At 34.5% G+C, this 13,411-nt stretch overlaps 1 pseudogene; it reads right to left on the minus strand.

Moving 5' to 3' along the window:
- Positions 1-6,730: 6,730 nt before the first annotated feature.
- On the minus strand, positions 6,731-10,233 carry LOC149541880 (lysophospholipid acyltransferase LPEAT2-like; annotated as a pseudogene).
- Between the last annotated feature and the right edge of the window lie 3,178 nt (positions 10,234-13,411).

Raw genomic sequence — 13,411 nt, forward strand, 5'->3', positions numbered from 1 at the left:
GAAAATTAGGTCATAAAAAGAATGATTGCTGAAATCGAAAGAAAAATGAAGGAGAAAAATCAGATGGAGACAAGGAGGTAAATGTGGTAAGTAACAAATCCGAAGAGGATGCTTTGCTTCTATCTTTAGAAAGTGTTGATGATTCATGGGTTTTAGATTCTAGTGCTTCATTTCATGCTACACCTCATAGAGGTTATTTCATTGATTATGTCTAAGGGGATTTTGGGCTTGTTTATTTGGGGGATAATGAACCCTGTCAAATTGTTGGAAAGGGAAAAATTAAGATTAAGTTACATAATGGGAATCATTGGCTACTACTGGAGATAAGACATGTTCCAAGGCTAAGTAAAAATTTAATTTCAGCAGGGCAACTTAGTGATGAAGGTTGTGTAGTTATTTTTAATGATAAAAATTGGAGGGTTTCAAAAAGTTCCCTTGTAGTAGAAAAAGGTGTGAAAGTAGGCACCTTATATCTTTGTATAGTTCATATTGTTCCTTCTACTTTGATTGTTTTAGAGAAAAATGAATGTTCAGGAACAATTGATGCAGTTGAGTAGGGAGAACAAATAGCTGCTGTAGATTCTGATACAGTGTTGTGGCACAATAGACTTGGGCATATGAGTGAGAAAGGTATGAAAGTAATTCATTCAAAGAAAGTTTGACCAGGTCTAAAATGTGTTAATATGGATTTTTGTGAACATTGTGTGTATGGAAAACAAAAGAGAGTGAGTTTTGTAAAGACTAGGAAGGAAAAAAAGAGAGGAGAAATTAGAGCTTGTGCATACAGATGTATGGGGACCAGCTCAGGTATCTTCCCTTGCTGTCTCTCATTATTATGTTACATTTATTGATGGTGCAACTAGAAAAGAATGGGTTTACTTCCTTAGACAAAAATTTGATGTATTTCAAACTTTTAAGAAATGGAAATGATTGGTTGAAAATGAGACTGGTAAGAAATTAAAATGTCTCAGATCTGATAATGGTGGTGAGTATTGTAGTCATGAATTTGAAGATTATTGCTCCACTAATTGTATTCATAGACATAAAACTATTCCAAGGACTCCACAAGAAAATGGAGTGGCTGAATGCATGAACATGACTATAATGGAGCGCACAAGGAGCATGAGGTTGCATGTTGGGTTGTCCTTACACATGTGGGTGGAGGCTATCAATACTATAGTATATTTGATTAATAGAGGTCCCTCTACTCCTTTAGGCTATGGTATTCTAGAGGAGGCATGGACTAGTAAGAAGGTGAGTTATTCTTTTCTCAAGACCTTCAGTTGTGAAGCTTTTTCTCATATAGACTTTGAAAATAGAACCAAGGTAGAAGCTAAATCAAAGAAATGTGTCTTTTTTGGATATGGCATTAATGAATTTGGTTATAGGATTTGGGATTTTGAAAATCATAAAATTGTTAGAAGCTAGGATGCCATATTCAATGATAAAGTGTTGTACAAAGATCAGTTGCAACAACATGAGAAGAAAGAAGATGATTATGTAGTGCTAGATGATACTCCAAAAGCTAATGTTCTAGCCATTCCTCATGATGTGCAACAACCACAACAAAAAATACCAGACACACTAGTGAATGTTAGATGGTCAACAAGGAAAATTAGACCTCCACAAAGATTTTCTCCCTCTTTGTATTCTATTTTACTTACTAATGCTAGTGACCCTGAAAGTTATGATGAAGCTGTGCAGGTGGATACTAAGATTCAGTGGGAGTCTGCAATGAAAGATGAAATGGACTTTTTGCTGAAGAATAAGACATGGGATTTGTGCAAGTTGCATGTAGGTAAAAAGGCTTTACAGAATAAGTGGTTTATAGGTTGAAAGAAGAGGTAGGAGGTCAAAAAAGATTTAAGGCTAGGTTAGTTGTAAAAGGATTTGCACAAAAAAAGGGAATTGATTTTGATGATATATTTTCTCCTGTTGTTAAAATAACTTCTATTCATACTATTTTAAGTCTTTTGGCTACTGAAGATTTGTATTTAGAGTAGTTGGATGTTAAAATAACCTTTGTTCATGGTGATTTGGATGAAGAAATATATATGGCTCAGCCATAGGGTTTTGAGGTCAAAGGTAAGAAGAACTTAGTGTGTAAATTGAAGAAAAGTTTATATGGCTTGAAGTAAGCACCTCGGCAATGGTATCTAAAATTTGACAGTTTTATGCATGAGCATGGATATAATAGGTGTCATTTAGATTAATGTGTTTATTTTAAGAGGTTGGATGATGATATCTACATTATTTTATGTTTATATGTTGATGATATGCTTGTAGCTGGGTCTAACATGGATCATATTAAGGAGCTAAAATGCTAATTAGCACATGCATTTTCTATGAAGGATTTGGGGGCAGTAAAAAAATCCTTGGTATGAAGATTTGTAGAGATAGGAAGAACAGAACATTGATGCTATCTCAGGCGATTATGTTGAGAAGATGTTGCAACATTTCTCTATAGAGAATGCTAAAGCTGTCAGCACACCTTTACCTGGTCATTTGAAGTTGACTAAGGAGATGTATCCCAATACACAAGAAGAGGAGGATAAGATGTCCAAGGTACCCTATGCTTCAGCTATAGGAAGACTAATGTATGCTATGGTATGCACTAGGCAAGATATTGCACATGTAGTGGGAGTCGTTAGCAAGTATATGAGTCATCCAGGATTTGAGCATTCGAATGCTGTCAAGTAGATTCTCAGATATTTGAGAGGAACATCCAATAAGTGTTTACACTTTGGGGGCTCTACTACTAATTTACAGGGCTATGTTGACTCAAATTTGGTAGGGGATATTGATACCAGGCAGAGTACTATAGGTTATGTCTTTACTATTGGTGGGGTAGCTGTGAGCTGAGTTTCTAGGTTACAAAAGATTAATGCTCTATCCACTACAGAGATAGAGTATGTTGCTACTACAGAGGTAGTCAAGGAGATGATATGGATTCAGTTCTTCTTGGAAGAATTGGGACATCCTTAGAAGGATAATTATTTATTCACAGATAGTCAGAGTGCCATTCATCTTGCAAATAATTCAGCTCTACATTCTAAGACCAAACACATACAGTTGTGGTACCATTTCATTCGGTCAGTTTTAGAAGATGGATAGTTAAAGCTGGAGAAGATACATACAAATGACAATCCAATAGATATGTTGACAAAGGTTGTAACAAGGGAGAAGCTGAACTCCTCTTCAGCTTTGGTTGGTCTGTTAGACTAAACATGAATAAAAGAATAGTAGAGTCATGGGTGGTTTAATCTAGTGGGAGCCCTATGTGGTAGTGGTATTGCTATAGGATCAGTCTCCAAGTGGGAGATTGTTGTTTAGTGTGGAGCCTGATCAGTCCCCAAGTGGGAGATTATTAGATTGTGGTGACTGATCAAGAAAGTATTGTACATACTTCATAAAAAAAATTTGGGCCATGGCTAATGTTGTAGCTGACATATTATGGCCGACATGTTGTAACCCTAAAATGGATAAAATACTTGTATAAAAGGGTTTAGGGTTAGGTATTTTCATTATATTGTGATGCAAAATTGCTTCTTGTGGTGATATTGAGCTGTAAGGGATTACAGATTGTAATCAAGTTGTTATCACTGGATTGTAATAATATTGGACCTGCAGTTTGGTGGATGTAGCCTAGGGATTGGGTGAACCACGTTAAATCTTGGTGCCTTGTGTTCATTTCTATGTGATCTATTTTTTTTTTTTATTAGTTATATTTGCATGTAGTTTTTATTTCTATCTATGGTTTATCCTAACAGTACTAGTGCATTTAAAACACAAATTTGAACCTAATTCTTGCAGCTATAAACCCCTTATATCTCCTAAGAACTCATGTAACGACACAAATCTACAATAGCTAAATGCAAATCTATGAATCTCATAAGTTGAGTGAGGGTTAATTCTTTTTAGCCCATTATAAGACATGAAAACCTAAATTTATTTTGATTAAAATGATCTCTACAAATGACATTCATATCAGGCTGCATTTGATTTAGTGATCAGTGCCTTATCCATTGAAACATAGAGTCATTACTAGTAGGATGACCTAACTTGCTTGCATTATAATCAAGTTTATCAACTGAAATTCCCTAATCTCATTCTTATGCAATATCCCCTTCACACACCCAGAAACCCTATCAGAACATTAAAGCATTTACTTGAATCCTTGAATCAAAAGCAATAACAGATCTGATATACAACTCATCCAAGCTACCTTAAATCAAATGAACATTATCCATTTAATCTCAAAGTTAATAACACATGAAGAATCAAGAGATAGAACAAGAGAATCTAGATAATTCATTGTAAATCCCCTTTTGTATTTATCCTTGGAAAGACCAAATACATAATCTAGTAACACTAAATGAAACTATAGATACTTCACATAATCTAGCATCAATTTCCAGTATCTCAAAAAAATAATACATGACATAAACTAAAAATCTGCACATAAACAACTATGTGGCCTTCACTGCTAGAGCTTAGCTCAATAGTCAAGAAGTAAAACCATCAACAACCATGGTTTCATGGTAGAACACTGGAACCCTACTGGTATTACCCAAAGAAAAATAACAACCCTTACAAAAGAGAAGAGAACAAAATAAATAGAAAGGAAGCAATTCCTAGATTGAATTTTCAATTGACATGTGTCCCCTCAGAATTCCTTCCCAAGAAATTGAAAAAGCTTTTCTCTATCTTCTCTCTATAACTGAATATCAAATCCCATCATTTGGCCTCTACAAGGTAGAAATATCTAAGATATTTGATTAACCATCATAACTGTTTTTTGATGTTAAAATGAATACAAGGTAAAAGTAAAAATTAGTTGGAAAGTGACTTCAAGAAGCCACTACAACCTTTTCCAGACTTTTTTTTGACATTCAGGCCTCAAAAGGTCTTCAAATCTACCCTGTAACCAACTCTGATGCTCAATGATGAAAAATAACCATTTTTCTACCAATGCCCTGGGAATAAAAAAATGACCTACAAGCATGAACCAGTGAGCACCTGTGCAAAAACCAACCTCAAAGATGGAAAATTCAGCTCATTCTGATTTCGATGGTATATTGGAGCACCTATTTTGGATAAAAATGGCCCCTGTTATGCCCTTCTGAAGTTTAGGGTTCCATTTGTGGTTCCCATAGCATTATTGTGCAAAAATTTAAACTTTTCCAAAGTTTTAACTATATGAAAAGTTCATACCTTATTTAAATGACCTACACATGAGTTTGAGGGAAAAATATTAAAATATTAAAATTTATGTTTTCTCAAATTTTCCTACCATTCTCCATTAGGGTCAAACCTATTGACCAGCCCTTTGACATGTGGTGAGATGTCATTAGCTCATCGCTACTTCATCCCTGCCAACTAGGTGCCACATCATACTTTCTATGTTGCTATGCTTAATCGGTGAGCAAATTTCCTATAGCAAGTTAGCGATGGCTGCATGATCTGCCATGTTTCATGATCTAGTGCATTCTTGAGACTTACTTGCCATGTCACAACTTGCCTTGGAATTTGTGCCATGTGGCACCTTGTAGTTGGTCTAGAACTCCACATCATCATCTCATCATCCTACTAGCTACCACTTGACACTACCCGATTTGTCAACTACATTGGAAGCAGGACCCACATTGCATTTTACCTTGGAAATTTTTTGGAAGTTTTATGGTGATTCGCTATGTCGCTAGCTGGAAAACCTTGGATTTTCCAACTAGTGAGGTAGCAAGCCACTAGATTTTCTGACCTTTCTGGCAAGCTTGAAATATGATGACATCATCAATATTTTGCGAATATTGCTTCAAAATATGTTCTTTTTTCTAGGCAACTGGGACTTGTGGAACTTGCCATACACCACATGGCTTTCAAAAGCCTCTCTATTATTGTTCCTAGTTCATTGAGTGAAAGAGTATTTAAAGAGTAAAAACATCATGTCACTCTTTGTCACTATGTGGGACACTTTCTAATACTGCCAAACATTTTCAATTGGCTTCCTACTCATTGGCATAGACTTCCTCTTGTTGGATTTTGTTCCTCTTCTTACAATACGTGGATCTCTTTGTTCATATACCTATTGCTCTTTTGTCTCACGTGTGAGTTTCTCCCTTGCCAGGCGTGATCTCTCTTTTTTAAAACTTTTCCCTTTGACTACCCCTACCATGGGCTTCCCTTCCTTAATGGATTGGATTTATCTTGCTTTATTATGTTGCCCATGTGTGAGAGACTTCCTCTTAGCAAGCGTGGGAATTCCCTTTGAAGTGGCCTTGCTCTCCTAGCCAATTTTTCTCACATGAACTCCTCTTTTCACATTGGGTGTAAGCTTATTCTTTATATGACAAGCCATTGGGTTGGTTTCATTTTACCCATCACATGGGCATTCCTTATGCTTAGTATGAGCTCTATTTTGACTTACATTATGGATTTGAAAATATTGTAGGCTTCTTTCCAATTAGGATGGAGTTCCTTTTTTTAAATGTTGGCTTCTCTTATTTGTATGGCAACTTGGGATCTCTATTTAGTTGTGGATTGCTTCTGTTGGTTTCCTATGCTTATACTAGTAGATTCCTTGCCTATTACCTTGCTAAATGCATGGGTTTTAGTAGGCTCTCCCACTCTTTAACATGCTTGGGTTCCTCCTTTTATATGCCATGTGCTTTTTTAAAACTTTGACTAGTGGCTTCCTCTCTATGATACATGAGTGTTCTCACATAGACCCTTGTTATGCTTTAATGCCTCCAACATCAAAAAGCTTAAAAATTTGATATATATTGTTATTAGAAATACATGGGAAGACCAATTCCTATATTTGTTCCACCTATTCCTTCAAAAGAAAGTTGTTGTCATTTATGTCACAGTATTTTAATGCAAACTCACAAATAAGAGGAAATCTTGGTTGTTTTAAGATTGACATTGAACCATATAGGAACTCACTGAAATTAATTGAATCATGGGTTTCTACATCAAAGAAGCAAAATATCTACTCAGAAAATGCAGTTCTCGGCATGCCCAATAAAGCTAGAAAATTATCCACGTTGACATGCCCACTAGAATCTGGACTCATTTCAGAAAATTTCTTAAGAAAACAAATTACATCCTCAATGCTTAGTTTGAACAACCTTTCCATTTTAGCCATCTCAACTATATATGAAGAAGGTGATGCCAATCCTCTTTGTGATGCTCTAGAAGCAAGAATAAGATCCCCATATGAATGTTCTAATTGTACAACAGTTATTACCTTTTCCATTGAGTAAAAGCTACAAGTTGAAATGAAATTAGTTTGAAATGGGGAAAACATAAAATTTGATTTCCCATCTATTTCATAGTGAGAACTTCATGTAGCTACTAGACCCAACTTATCTTATTCCAATAAAAGGTTAGTACCTTATCAATCTGATAGGACTAGTCAGACCCCAAAGCAAGTCCAGGTACTTTTTTTTTTGTTTTCAAACAATTGAACTATTAAACTGATCTATTGAACCCATCATACTAATTGAAATCAAATTTGATCACTGAATGACTAATTAAAACTCACTCTATCACTTATCTACAAACTTCCAATTTAATGCTAGAGGGTCCTTTAACTGGCCTTAAAAACTAAGCAAAACACCTAATCAGGCTCTAAAAACTAGCACATCGAATCTCTGTTCTGCATTTTTGTACCATGTCAAATCTCTTCTCATGAAGAATTCAAGGTCAAAAGATATTCTATATCAAAGTTGACCTCTCAAAATCACCTATGGATAAACATGTCAGAAAACATTGAATTGCGTTTGGATTTGGCTTTAAAAACTGGGTAAATTGACACTTGGGGGCACAAAATTGGACCGTTGGTTAATTTTCATGAAGAGAGTATGGATCTATGATTTGGGCTCATGAAAAATAACTAGGCTTAAATGGAAAATGGTCAAAGTAGGCTACTTGGAATTGATGACTAGAAACAATGATAGAAAAATGATTTTTGCAAATGGAATTGACTTGGAAAAGTGTGCAAATAGATTCATCATGACTTGCAAACTAAAATACTTGGAGTATTTTTAGAGTACAACATAGTGATACAATCCATTGAATCTCACTTATCAAGAATTTTGAGTTATAACATCATGAACAGGGGTACCAAACAATCTACATTTCTTGACACCAGTAAAAAGTTAGAAATTCCATTTCGAATCACGTTCAAAAACTAATCAAATGGATTCATCATGAACTAAAACTTGAAACATAACAAGTCTCCAACCTCTAAAATGCAACAAAAAAGGAATTTTTATATTTTGGTCAATTAGGTCAAAATTATAACATGTCAAATAGGGCCTCCCAGAATTATGAACACCTACACAAATGCACAGAATAGTAAATGACCAACTTTGAGGGATTTGAAACCTAGTCAAGTAGATTCAAAATGACTCAAAATCTAAAACATAGGCTATCAGGTATGGACACTAAATACTCCCAAAATGGCAAGTCATGAGGCATTTCTGGGTGTGAGATATTCAATGAAAAACATAGCCTCCTGTCGTTGTTTGACACTTAGGTGAAAATACAGATTCAACAATTTCTCAAAATGGGACTTCACAAAATGACTCATAATCTCAATTTAACTTCATGGAATAGGTAGAAACACTAAATGAAAGTTGTTAGAAACATTAAACACCTCATGGGGCTCAAAGGTACAGTCAGGTACATGTGGACTTAAAAGCATTTATAGGGCTTAATTTTCTCAATGGTACTCAAAATTGACCATGCAATTTTTAGTGCCAACAGTGGCTTTGTCTAGGGATGCATGTCCCTTGTGGGAATGGTAAGGATTTAGATCTCTAGAATAGTCATACCATTCCCTTAAATAACAAAACTTCTCTCTTGAACAACTTTATTGAAAGCAAGAAATTACCACTAAGATTACATCCAAACGATGGCCCTAGGCCACCGAAACCTTTTCAAAATTTCTTACCTCTATCACATACCTAATTTTTATTCCTTTCATCATGACATAAAATAAAACTTTCATTTATATTTTTTTCACCCAACACATCAACACTTTCAATCACTTTGTTAGGAAAAACAAAACTACTATCATTATCTTCAGTGCGTATAAAAATCAAACATGCTTTCTTCATCTTGCTCATTATGAAAAAATGAATCAGCATGATAATAACAACTAACATCAAACTGAAACTAAAACTGATCACCACTAACTGAATCATGCATGCAGTCTATTAGAAACACAAAGTGCTCATATTCAACTTCATTCAATAAGTTACATGGATTTGATGGTAACTCACCTTGTGCATCCAGATATGAAGAAAATGTCAAATCTGATTTCTCCTTATTTGCAATATCAAAAATCCATTGATTAGACTAAACATTTGCCACAATCTCTTCACACTCAAACAACTGATTAGATACCAAATCACAAGAATTATCATGAAATTTCCTTCTCACAATATGCTGATCTGTATCAAGTTTTTCTTCAAATAGCTCACTAGAATAAAACACTTCATTATTATTAATTTCCTTATCATATGAGCAATCTGAATGTATCTCAGCCTCATGAAAACAAGAGAACAATGAACCAGCAACAAACCTTACCTCTACATCTTCATTTTCAATATAGAAGTCATCATGTGTATTGATGTATGAATTACCATCACATACACCTCCCAAACTTGACAAAGCATATTCTAAAACTACATCTTCTTCAATATCAAATTTAGGGGAAATGACTTCACCATATGGAAATGCAAAACATGGCAAAGCACAAGCATCCTTAGATAGATTAGCATACCTTTCAAAATCATGAGCCAACAAGTCAAAAATCTCATCAACACTTAACAAGATTTCACTAGTAGTTTCTTCCCCTTGGCTATGATCATTATTGGGATAGCTTGATACATTTGTAACAGAAGACTTGTTAGTAATATATTCTAAAAAATTAGAATGTTGATTATCACATAAATCTTCTTCTTTAGACAATGCCTCAACAACCAACATTGTAACACATTCACATTCATCACTAGAAGAAGGACTATTACTACTATTACACTTTTCCCTTTCTTTATACTCATTATCATGAAAAGATAAATTCACATCATGCATGTCATAAAATTGGTGATCTTTGTCCTCTAATTCATAACATTGAGACTCTTCATACTCCATATCTCTTTCAATAGATTCATCACATTTGTTAACATTAAACTCATTAGCCTTCAAAGCACTTTCAACCTCCATGATAAAATCTTGCATTTCATAAATCTTATCTAATCTTGACTTGGCCGGACAATCAACTGAATGTGGCATAAAAACGTCTAAGAGCACCACTAGCCATGAAGGCTCCTTAGGTCTAAAAAACTCTTCAAGATTCATAACTATTGACTTAAACTTCATGTAAATTTGGAATCTGCTAAGACCCTTGATATCACCAATTGTATTTCTTAACATTAAGACAATGTTATCATGAATCTTCTTTTTCAACCTAGCAATGTTTGCATGAACACTTTCAAGAGTTGGTAAATCATTTTTGGATCTAGACTTAGAATCCATCTCTTGAAATTTTAAAACTCCTACCTCTATTATCTTCGTGTTGAAACACTAGATAGAGGCAACCCTTTCTACCATTCAACTCTCATGAATGACAAAGACATGAAAATTGAAAATACCTTTATGTGTTGTTGTCTGAAACCTCAGATCTATTGATTGGCATAGGTGCAAATATGAAATCCTTCACACCAATAATAGGATCCTTTGTAGAGACACCACCTCCTTAAAGAGGAAAATGAAATCACAACAGTGATTCACCCTTTGAAATGAATTACTTCAGTAGACACAAGCAATCACATAAACCATTAATCAAGAAACTTATAATTTCTCTTTCCCAACAAACTAGATCTACCCAAAAATACTAAAAACCTCTGATATTAAGAAAAACATGCACTAGTACAGAGATTTACTTCAGAGTCACCACTCACACTTAGTGAGAAAAGGTTTGAAATAATTTTACCACTTGTACTTTCTGAACTAGACTTTCAATATGGAAAACTTGCAAATCACTAACACCTTGGAAAGAGAATACACATCATAAATTGATTCTTGACTTTGAACCTTTACAATAGCAACTCACAAAACTAAACTGATTGAAGGTATACTCATTTCTCAACACAAACTACAACCAATTCAAGAACTATTGCTGTAAAAGAATGAAGCTTACTGGGGAACATGAAAAATGGACTAAACACATCAACTTACTATTGTAATAAAACTTTCTCCATGTAATTCCTTCTATTGTGTTGAATTACTTTAAATTCTCAAGGTTTGTCTATCATGAATCTCAACAAAACATCCCTAGTAGAGTTGCCATTTTTTTGGTGACTCAGATGGGCAAAACCATAATAAAAATAGAACTAAAATATTTAATGAACACCAGAGACTCTTGTCCTTTTAACAAAATGTATTGCCATCTTATCTCCCCAGTAGAGTTGTCATTTTGTTAGCTCCTGATTTAACAATTTTGAAAATGACCAAGAAACTAGACCAATGCATCTAAGGCTAGCAAATTCTTATGATGGATACACTCAACTACAGATAAACACAATGATCTAAATGACACCTGTTGTATCCATGCTCATGCATAAAACTATCAAATTTTAGATACCATTATCGAGGTGCTTGCTTCAAGCCATATAAACTTTTCTTCAATTTGCACACTAGGTTCTCCTTACCTTTGACCTCAAATCCCCATGGTTGAGCCATATAAATCTCTTCATCCAAATCACCATGAAGGAAGGCTATTTTAACATCAAGCTACTCTAAATGAAAATCTTCAGTAGCCACAATACTTAATACAGTATAGATAGAAGTCATTTTAACCATAGGAGAAAATATCTCATCAAAATCAATGCCCTTTTTCATGCAAATCCTTTGACAACTAACTTAGCTTTAAATCTTTTCTTATCTCCATCCTCTTCTTTTAACTTGTAAACCCACTTATTCTATAAAGCTCTTTTACCGACAGGCAACTTACATAAATCCAATGTCTTATTCTTCAGCAAAGAGTCCATTTCATTTTTCATTGTGGACTCTCATTGAATCTTAGTATCCACCTGCATAGCTTCATCATAACATTTAGGTTCACCAACATTAGAAAGTAAAATAGAATACAAAGAGGGAGAAAATCTTTTTGGAGGTCTAATTTTCCTTGTTGACCATCTAACATTCACTGGTGTGTGTGGTATTTTTTGTTTCTATTGTTCCACATCATGAAGAATGGCTATAACATCATCTTTTGGATTATTATCCAACACTACATAATCATCTTCTTTCTTCTCATGTTGCTGCAATAGATCTTTGTACAACACTTTCTCATTGAATATGACATCCCTACTTCTTGCAATTTTATGATTTTCAAAATCCCAAAGCCTATAACAAAATTCATTAATGCCATATCCAAAAAATACACATTTCTTTGACTTAGCTTATAGCTTGATTCTATTTTCAGAATCTATGTGATCAAAAGATCCACAATTGAAAGTTTTGGGAAAAGAACAACTCACCTTCTTACCAGTCCATGCTTCCTTTGGAATACCACAACCCAAAGGAGTAGAGGGACCTCTATTAATAAAATATACAATAGTATTGATAGCCTTTCCCCACTGATAATGGTGGTGAGTATTGTATTCATGAATTTGAAGATTATTGCTCCACTAATGACATTCATAGACAAAAATCTATTCCAAGGACTCCACAGGAAAATGGAGTGCCTGAATGCATGAACAGGACTATAATGGAGTGTACAAGGAGCATGAGGTTTCATGTTGGGTTTCTCTTATACATGCAACGTTGCATGTATAAGACAAACCCAACATGCAACCTCATGCTCCTTGTACTATAATGGTTGCATGTATAAGACAAACCCAACATGCAACCTCATGCTCCTTGTACACTCCATTATAGTCCTGTTCATGCATTCAGCCACTCCATTTTCCTGTGGAGTCCTTGGAATAGATTTTTGTCTATGAATGCCATTAGTGAAGCACTAATCTTCAAATTCATGACTATAATACTTACCACCATTATCAGATCTGAGACATTTTAATTTCTTACTAGTCTCATTTTCAACCAATCATTTCCATTTCTTAAAAGTTTGAAATACATCAGATTTATGTCTAAGGAAATAAATCCATACCTTTCTAGTTGCATCATCAATAAATGTAACATAATAATGAGAGCCTCCAAGAGAAGATACCTAAGCCGGTCCCCATACATTGGTATGCACAAGCTCTAATTTCTTCTTTTTGTTTTCCTTCCTAGTCTTAACAAAACTCACTCTCTTTTATTTTCGATACACCCAAATTTCACAAAAATCCATATTAACACATTTTAGACCTAGAAAAGCATTCTTTGAATGAAGTAC

The sequence above is a fragment of the Cupressus sempervirens genome, chromosome 8 (assembly GCF_028749045.1).
Source record: "Cupressus sempervirens isolate cs-2001-9-10 chromosome 8, ASM2874904v1, whole genome shotgun sequence".
In the NCBI taxonomy this organism is placed as follows: Eukaryota; Viridiplantae; Streptophyta; class Pinopsida; order Cupressales; family Cupressaceae; genus Cupressus; species Cupressus sempervirens.